Genomic DNA, 9,950 nt, shown 5'->3' with positions numbered 1-9,950 from the left:
TCATTCTTCTGCATGTTGCTGTCCAGTTTTCCCTGCACGACTTGCTGAAGACACTGTCTTTATTCCATTGGATAATCTTTCCTGCTTTGTCAAAGAGTATTTGGCCATACATTTGTGGGTCCATTTCTGGATTTTTTATTCTGTTCCATTGATCTGAGTGTCTGTTCTTGTTTTTTTTTTTTAATATTTTTTGGCATTTATTTATTACCTTTCAGAGACAGAGACAGAGCATGAGCGGGGGAGTGTCAGAGAGAGAGGAAGACACAGAATTCCAAGCAGGCTTCAGGCTCTGAACTGTCAGCACACAACCTGATGTGAGACTCTAACTCACGAACTGCCAGATCGTGACCTGAGTCAAAGTCGGATGCTTAACAGACTGATCCACTCAGATGCCCCTGAGTGTCTGTTCTTGTGCCAGCACCATACTGTCTTGATGATTACAGCTTTGAAGTATAGCTTGAAAGTCTGGGATTGTGATGCCTCCTGCTTTGGTTTTCTTTTTCAAGATTTCTTTGGCTATTCGGCGGCTTTTCTGGTTCCATAAAAATTTTAGGATTATTTTTTCCAGCTCTGTGAAGAATGCTGGTGTCACTTTGATCGGGATTGCATTGAATATGTAGATTACTTTGGGTACTATCAGCGCTTTAACAATATTTGTTCTTCCTATTCAGGAGCATGGAATCTTTTTCCATATTTTGTCTTCTTCAATTTCTTTCATAAGCTTTCTATAGTTTTCAGTGTAAAGATTTTTCACCTCTTTGGTTAGATTTCTTCCTGGGTATTTAATGGTTTTTGGTGCTACTGTAAATGGGATAGATTCCCTGTTTTCTCTTTCTGGCGCTTCATTGTTGGTGTATAGGAATGCAACCGATTTCTCTGCGTTGATTTTATATACTGCCACTTTGCTGAATTCATGAGTCAATTCTAGCAGTTTTTTGGTGGGGTCTTTTGGGTTTTCCATATAGAGTATCATGTCATCTGTGAAGAATGAAAGTTTGACTGCCTCCTGGCTGATTCAGATGCCTTTAATTTCTTTGTGTTGTCTGAGTGCAGAGGCTAAGACTTCCAATACTATGTTGAATAACATTGGCGAGAGTGGACATCCCTGTCTTGTTCCTGACCTTAGGGAGAAAGCTCTCTGTTTTTCCCCATTGAGGATGATATTAGCATTGGGTCGTTCATAGATGGCTTTTATGATCTCGAGGTATGGTCCTTCTATCCCTACTTTCTTGAGGGTTTTTATCAAGAAAGGATGTTGTATTTTGTCAAATGCTTTCTCTGCATCTATGGAGAGGATCATATGGTTCCTGTCCTTTCTTTTATCGATGTGATGAATCCCGTTAATTGTTTTACAGATATTGAGCCAGCCTTGTATCCCAGGTATAAATCCCACTTGTTCGTGGTGAATAATTTTTTAATGTTTTCTGGTTGGATAATATCTTGTTGAGGATTTTTGCATTCATGTTCTTCAGGGAAATTGGTCTATAGTTCTCCTTTTAAGTGTTGTCTGTGTCTGTTTTTGGAATCAAGGTAATGCTGGCTTCCTAGAAAGAGTTTGGAAGTTTTCCTTCCATTCCTACTTTTTGGAACAGTTTAAAGAGAATAGGTGTTAACTCTTCCTTAAATGTTTGGTAGAATTCCCCTGGAAAGCCATCTGGTCCTGGACTGTTGTCTTTTGGCAGATTTTTGATTACTTATTCAATTTCCTTACTGGTTATGGGTCTGTTCAAATTTTCTTTTCTTCCTGTTTCAGTTTTGGTAGTATATATGTTTCTAGGAATTTGTCCATTTCTTCCAGATTGCCCATTTTATTGGCCTACAATTGCTCATAACATTCTCTTATTACTGTTTTTATTTCTGTTGTGTTGGTTGTGATCTCTCCTGTCATTCATGATTTTATTCATTTGGGTCCTTTCCTTTTGTTTTTTTTTTTTTTGATCAAACTGGATAGTGGTTTATCAATTTTGTTAATTCTTTCAAAGCACCAGCTTTTAGTCTCATTGATCTGTTCTACTGTGTTTTGCTTTTGATAGCATTAACTTCTGCTCTGATCTTTAGTATTTCCTGTCTTCTGATGGTTTTGGGTTTTATTTGCTGTTCTTTTTCCAGCTCGTTAGTCAAAGGTTAAGTTGTGTATCTGAGATCTTTCTTCCTTCTTTAGGAAGGCCTGGATTGCTATATACTTTCCTCTTATGACTGCCTTTGCTGCATCCTAGAGGTTTGCGTTGTGGTGTTATTTTCATTGACTTCCATATACTTTTAATTTCTTCTTTAACTGCTTGGTTAGCCCGATTCATTCTTTAGTAGGTTCTTCAGTCTCTCATTATTTGTTACCTTTCCAAATATTTACTTGTGGTTGATTTTGAGTTCATGGCATTGTGGTCTGAAAATATGCATGGTATGATCTCGATCTTTTTGTACTTACTTAGGGCTGATTTTTGTCCCAGTATATGGTCTTTTCTGGAGAACGTTCCATGTGCATTGGAGAAGAATGCATGTTTTGTTGCTTTAGGATGTAATGTTCTGAATATATTTGTTAAGTCCTTCTAACCAGTGTGTCATTAAAAGCCATTGTTTTCTTGTTGATTTTTTGATCAGGTGATCTGTTCATTGTTGTGAGTGGGGTGTTGAAGTCTCCTACTGTTATGGTATTCTTATCGATGAGTTTCTTTATGTTTGTGATTAATTGATTTCTATATTTGGGTGCTCTCACAATTTGTGCATAAATGTTTACAATTGTTAGGTCTTCTTGGTGGATAGACCCTTTGATTATGAATGAAATAATGCCATTCTGCATCTCTTCTACAGTCTTTATTTTAAAGTCTAGATTGTCTGATATCACTATGGCTACTCCGGCTTTCTTTTGTTGAACATTAGCATGATAGATGGTTCTCCATCCCTTATTTTCAATCTGGAGGCGTCTTTAGGTCTAAAGTGGGCCTCTTGTAAAAAACATATAGATGGATCTTGTTTTCTTCTCCATTCTGTTACCCTGTGTCTTTTGATTAGGGCATTGAGTCCATTGACGTTTAGAGTGAGTACTGAAAGATAGGAGTTTATTGCTATTATGATGCTTGTAGTGTTGGAGTTTATGGTGGTGTTCTTTGGTCTTTCTAATCTTTGTTGATTTTGGTATTTATTTATTTATACAGATATATTTTCATCTTTTCTCCACTCAGAGAGTCTCCCTTAAAATTTCTTGCAGGGCTGGTTTAGTGGTCACAAACTCATTTAATTTTTGTTTGTATGGGAATCTTTTTATCTCGCCTTCTATTTTGAATGACATCCTTGCTGGATACAGAATTCTTGGCTGCATATTTTTCTGATTTAGCACACTGAATACATCCCGCCACTCTTTTCTGGCCTGCCAAGTTTCTGTGGATAGGTCTGCTGTAAACCTGATCTGTCTTCCCTTGTAAGTTATGGACTTTGTTTTCCTGTTGGTTTTATGATTCTCTCCTTGCCTGAGTACTTTGTCAATTTGACTATGATGTGCCTTGTTGATGGTCGGTTTTGGTTGAGTCTAATGGGAGTCCTCCGTGCTTCCTGGATTTTGATGTCTGTGTCTTTGCCCAGGTTAGGAAAGATTTCCGCTATGATTTGCTCACATAACCCTTCCACCCCTAGTTCTCTGTTCCACTTCCGGGACCCCTATGATTCTCATGTTGTTCCTTTTTAATGAGTCACTGATTTCTCTAATTCTTAAATCTTGCTCTTTTGCCTTAATCTCCCTCTTTTTTTTCTGCTTCATTATTCTCTATAAGGTTGTCCTCTATAACGCTGATTCTCTGTTCTGCCTCATCCATCCATGCCACCTCTGCATCTATCCGTGATTGCAGCTCAGTTATAGCATTTTAAATTTCATTCTGGCTAATTTTTACTTCTTTTATCTCTGCAGAAAGGGATTCTAATCTATTTTTGACTGCAGCTAGTATTCTTATTATTGTGATTCTAAATTCTGGTTCAGACATCTTGCTTGTATCTTTGTTGGTTAAATCCCTGGCTGTCGTTTCTTCGTGGTCTTTCTTTTGGGTGAATTCCTTCGGTTTTTCATTTTGAAGGGAGAAAAGGAATTAATGAGGTCGCGAAATTGAAATAAAAAGATAAAATTACAAAACTATTAAAATTAAATTTAAACACACACACACACACACAAATTGAATGGAATATGCTAGATCCTAGGTGTGTTTTGTTCTGGGTGTTGAAAGTGGTTTGACAGATTAGAGAAAAAAATGGGAGGGTTAGAAAAAAAAAGAAAATATCGAGAATTTGAAAAAATGAATACCCTGAAGTAGACCAAAATGAGATGATGGGAGTAAAATAGAGTTTGAAAAAATATACAGAAAAGTAAAGAATATAGTAGAAAAAATAAAGAAAAATATTTTTAATAAAGATTAAAAATAAATGTGATGTTTTTCTTTTTCTGTATTCTAGAAAAAAGAGAGGAAACAAAAAAAGAGAAAAAAGATTAAAAAAAAGGAAAAAAAGGAAATCATTTGAAAATTCAAAAGTGAATACACCATAGTAGACTAAAATAAAATGATGGATGTAAAATAGAATTTGAAAAAATGTACATAAAAGCAATAAATATACTAAAAAAATTAAAGAAAAATATTTTTAATAGAAATTGAAAGTAACATGAAGTTTTTTTCATTCTGCATTCCAGAAAAACTACAGAAACAAAGAAGATAAAAAGAGAAAAAGAAAGAGAAAATAAAAAGGAAACTGTTTGGAAATTTGAAAATGGGAATACACTGAAGTAGAGTAAAATAAAATGATGAAAGTAAAATAGAATTTGAAAAAAAATACAGAAATGTAAAAAAATCTAGTAGTAAAAATTAACGAAAAATATTTTTAATAATTGATAATAAAAATAGTTTTTTCACTTTCTGCATTCAAGAAAAAGAAAAGAAGTGTAAAAGAGAAAAAGAAAAAAAAGAAAGAAAATTGACTAGATGAACCTGCTAACAGATTGAAGTAGGACTGAAATTACTTCGTTATCCCCTAGATGTCAGTCTATGTAGCTCTTTATAGTCCATAAAGTAAGCAGCAGTGAGACTTGTGTTCCTGAAGAGCCCTGTTGGCCCAATTGGGCGGGGCTCAGTGTAATGGCTCTGCTCTCCACGAGATGGCGCTTTTAGGCTCCTGGGGTGGATTGTTGCGGTGCTTGTAGTTGCGAATCCACATGCGCGTGAGAGGTGAAAATGGCGCCACCCAGGGACCCAGTCTGTTCTCCTGGATCAGCAATCGTGCACCCATCCTCTGTCTTCAGCCCTTGTCCACTCCCTGCTCCTTCACTCTCCATGACCAGGCCCCAGGCCGCACCTCTCTCCCAAGTTTTGTCACAGACGCGGCTGTTTTCCCCAGTCCCTTACGTCCAAAGGACCGCAGCTTTGACCTGTTCTGCCCCTCTGTGCGAGGGTCTCACCAAGTAATGGCCGAATGAGCAATGGCCGAATATCGGCTGCAGCTAGGAATGCTTGCTGGACCCTGCTATTGTTGGTGCCCTGAGACTGTGGTCAGTTGGCAGCCCGCCCCAGAAAAAGTTCGCGAGAGAGTGTAGCAGCAGCGTTTCATGGATTATGGAAAATCACAACATACGTCTGGCACCAGGCTCCACCCTAAACGACCTTGTTCCAGCACCAGCGAAGGTGGCCGTTTTCCAGGGTCTGCTGGGACCAGATGGCTTTGGCAGTCGCCTCCAAATGTCCTTCCAGCAGTACAACTGCCTCTCCCGGTGTGGCCTGAGAACATCCCGGACCCCACTCTGTTCCTGGGATTCTCCCTTCCCACCAGAGCACCTCCAGGTATTGAGCTGTGGAGTTGCACCCTTTGCACTCCCCTTGTTTACAGTCTTAGTGGAATTTACATACTCTCCTTTCTCCTTTCTCCCTTTTTAGTTTAGTCCCTGTGGCTATTTCCAATTTTCCACTTTCTCTCCAGCTGCTTTTGGGGAGGGGTGCTTTTCTTTATTCTCCCCCACTCCCCAGTCTCCGTCCTCTCTCTGCCTGCAAAAGCACCTCCCTTCCTGCAGCTTCTTGCTCCCCAAGGTCCCCTCTCCACACCACGTACTTGTTGAATTCTGTGGTTCAGGTTGTGCAGATTGTTGTGTTAATCCTCAATCAGTTTTCTAGGTGTGTAGGATGGTTTAGTGTTGGTCTGGCTGTATTTCATGTACGCGAGACACACAAAAGTCTTCCACGTTCCTCTGCCATCTTGTTTCCTCCCCCATTGACTGCTTAATTTTCAATTGAACATTTGAGGATATTATGCCACTCCCTTCTTTCCTGCAGGTTTTTGTGGACACTTCTGCCATAATCTTTTTTTATCTTCCCGTATTCGTTAGCAAACTCTTCTGTCTTCATGCTTATAGGGTTTTTTTAATCCGTGTATTTGTGAATTTTCCTATGTGATGTTTCAGAGTTGGCCTTTTTTTTTTAAATTTTAATGGGAGTTCTCTGTGACTCATAGCTGTGGACGTCTGTTTCCTTCACCATTTAGTGGAAATTTTCCACTCTAATGCACTCAGACAAAACTTCTCCCCTTTTTTCTCCCTCACTTCTTCTTCTGGGGCTCCTTTGAAAAGAATTTTATTACACTATATGGAGTTGCTGATTCCCTAAGTATAGGTTTGTGATGCAATATTTTAATTTTTCTCTTCTTCCCGGCTTCATTTCTCACAAAATTTTATCTTCCATGTCACTTACATGACATCTGCATCATTCATCTGCTTCTTTCTGCCTTGAGTTCATTATATCCAATCAGGTTCACATCTTGGTCACAGCATTTTAAAAATTTCAGCCTGACTGGGTTTTAGGTCTTTTCCATCTGTAGTCAGGGTATTCTCATGTCTTCTAGGCTTTCTCAAGCACAGCTAGTATTCTTATGATAGTTTTCAAAAGTTCGATTTCCTTATGATAGGTATTAAGTTCTGTTTGAGGCTTATTATTTATATGTGTTTAATTATATCCTTGGCAATGTCCTTTTATGGTTTTTTCTTTTGGAATGAATTCCTCCATCACTCTGTATGTCCATGTCTCTGCTTTCTTAAGTGTTTTACGAAAATCCTGTTATGTTTTCTGCTTCTAGAGTAGTGTCTTTTTTTTAGAAATGTTTACATACTGTTGACGACCTGACATTCTGGAAGCATTTCTTGCATGTGCTGTGTGCACTGTGCTGTCATGTATTGGCTGCACTGTCCCTCAGGTCAGTCCTCTGCAGAGTTCTCCTTGCCTCCAGGGGAGAGTTTTTCAACTTTGTCCATAGTGTTGTGAGTTTTAACTAGGTGAGTTTGGTCTCCTTATTAAAAGAGGCTAATTCCTATTTCCCGTAGAGGTGAAGCTATGCCTCACTATATTGTCAGTAGACTTGGTGCCTGTGGGGGTATATGGTGGTCTTTGGAGGGAGGGGTGCAATGGTGGTCTGGGTTCTAGGCACTCTTTCCCTAGTAAGGAAGCACCTGAGGAAGGAAAGGTGGGTATGGCTTGGTGTCAGAGGCTCAGTATCTACTGGGGGGTGTTGTGCTACTCACTGAATTCTGTCCATGATAATTGGTAGGAGGAAATATTGGCATCAACTCCTTCTCTAGTCCCTGCAGTTGGAGTTTCCAGCCACCCCTGTTCAGGAAGCCCTCACATAGAACAATCTGTACACATGGGTCCCAGGCTTCCTTCAGAACCTGGCCTTCACCCTGCCTTTGTCCAATCCATTGGCACACCTGGCAGCTCAGGGCTCTTATGTTTTATTTCAGGAGCTCTAGCTGGGTTTGAATACATCAAACACTTGAACTCAATGTGACAGGGACCCCACTGATCCTCTGGGACAGTGTCTTGCTGTGACTTGGTTGGAGCTGCTTATCCCAGAAGGGCAGTTGCATGAACACCAGGAGCTTGGAGTTCATGGTGAGGAAGAACAAGAAGGGAGCGTTCACTTAGCTGCTCTCAGCAGAGGCTCCTATGCTAATGACCAGGGCAGTGCAATGGTGCCTGTCAGTCTCCTGCCCCATGAGAGGCAAGGCCCTGTCTCCCAAATGCACTCCAAGAAGGTAACTGTCTCACCCGATATGACCCAGGGGATCCTCAAACCGCAGCAGTCTCTATGGGCCTCGGGGCTCCTTCTCCACAGGAGCACTGCTATGCCCACCATGGTCCATCCCAGTGACGGCATGGACTTCTAAATCTTCAGTTTTTGAACTCGACATTTACAGCAGGTTGACGTGTCATAATTACCTTTATGTGTCATCTTGACTGTGTCATGGGTGTCCACTTTCACGACTGTTTCTGTGTATGTCTGTGATGAGTTTCCAGAAGAGATTGGCATTTCCATCCATGGTTTCTTTCTGCCTGGGCATCACCCATTCTATCATAGTTCTGAGTAGAATCCGTTGCAGAGGGAGGAAGAACTCCCTCATTTTTACTTCCCATGTGCTTGTTTGAACTGGAACATTGGTCTCCTCCTGCCCTTGTTCTTAGAGTTACATCATAGGCTCTGCAGGTTCTGAGACTTGACACTAGTTCAGAATCAGGTGACAATTATACCACTGGTTTTCCTGGCTTCCCAACTTGTGACAGTAGATCATGGGATTTCTCAACATGTTTTGCCATGGAAACCAATGTGCTTTGGGTTCTGTTGCTCGAGGGAATCCTGACTAATACATGGAGATGATTTATCTCTTGTTTAGAGGAATTGAATAAAGCTGTAGCTCATTTAAAGTCCTGAGTAGCAAAGTGCCATGAAGGAAGTGTCACGTTGTTTGATTGGGACAAGGGCTGGGTGAAGATAATGGGGAGCTGTGGGAGCTTGTGGTCCTGGCTGCACAGGGAGTGCATCTGGGACTCATGTAAATGTTCAGCTATTGTGCCTCAGGAAATCTGTAATTCACTCATGTTGAGGGACAGGAGGAAGCAATGCAAACAACTGTGTCTTTGGCATGTTAGGGTAGTTTTCCTATGAAAACAATGATCTAAGTCACACAGGTAATAGGTAAACACAGAATCCTGTGTCCAGAGAGGCTCCCTGGAGAAACTGCTGTGTTGAGAGAAAGCCCCAGACCCTGAGAGGAAACCTGCCTGTACCCTCCATCTTCACCTGCTCCTGGGAACACAAAGCAGAATTGTGCATAGTGTGCGCCCCCCGGTGGTGCTGATCACCTCCTGCAGGGAGGTTTGTGTCTGGGCTCCCAGCGAGGTGTCTCACCCTGTCTCTTACACAGTAATATGTGGCCTTGTCCTCGGCCTGCAGGTTGTTCATCTGCAGATACAGCGTGTTCTTGGAGTTGTCTCTGGAGATGGGGAATCGGCCCTTCACAGAATCTGCCTAGTTTGTGCTACTTCCATCAGTATGAAGATATGCGAGCCACTGCAGCCCCTTTCCTGGAGCCTGGCGAACCCAGCTCATTCCATATCTACTGAAGGTGAATCCATAGGCTACACAGGTGAGTCTCAGGGACTCCCCAGGCTTCACCAGGTCTCCCCCAGACTCCACCAGCTGCACGTCCCACTGGACACCTGCAGACATAAGACATCTTGGTCAGGAAACTGTCACACATCTACTGGTCTCACTCATATCCACTCACATACTCGGCGTCTCTCGTTCACCATGAATTACCTTTTAAAAGAGCAACCAGGAACACCCAGCCAAGCACAAACTCCATGGTGAGGTGTCTGTTCTGTCCTGATCAGAGAATGGGAACACCTGGGACTCCCGGGGCTGGGGCTCCTCTCCCAGCTGCAGAGTCTGGGATGGGCTGGTTTTATCACCATAGAGAGGACCCCATTTGCATGTGCTCTGACATATATATGAAGCTCCAGTCTTAGATTTGATTCTTTAAAAGTGAACAACAGGGTTAGGGACGCACTTGTAGTTTAGTTTGTGTAAATGGTGCTGTGACAATTTGAATAATTGTATTCAGTGAGTACAGGTATATTTGCAGTCCTGTGTGCATTTTTACA

The 9,950-nt window shown here is 41.2% G+C and overlaps 1 pseudogene; it reads right to left on the bottom strand.

Moving 5' to 3' along the window:
* Positions 1–8,967: 8,967 nt before the first annotated feature.
* On the bottom strand, positions 8,968–9,690 carry LOC124512398 (immunoglobulin heavy variable 3-74-like; annotated as a pseudogene).
* Positions 9,691–9,950: the final 260 nt, after the last annotated feature.

The sequence above is a fragment of the Lynx rufus genome, unplaced genomic scaffold (assembly GCF_022079265.1).
Source record: "Lynx rufus isolate CCGP_SWC_20201006 ecotype Redwood Valley unplaced genomic scaffold, mLynRuf1.p SCAF_17, whole genome shotgun sequence".
Classification (NCBI taxonomy): Eukaryota; Metazoa; Chordata; class Mammalia; order Carnivora; family Felidae; genus Lynx; species Lynx rufus.
The sequence above is the reverse complement of the archived record's forward strand: the minus strand, read 5'-3'. Positions and strand labels throughout refer to the sequence as shown.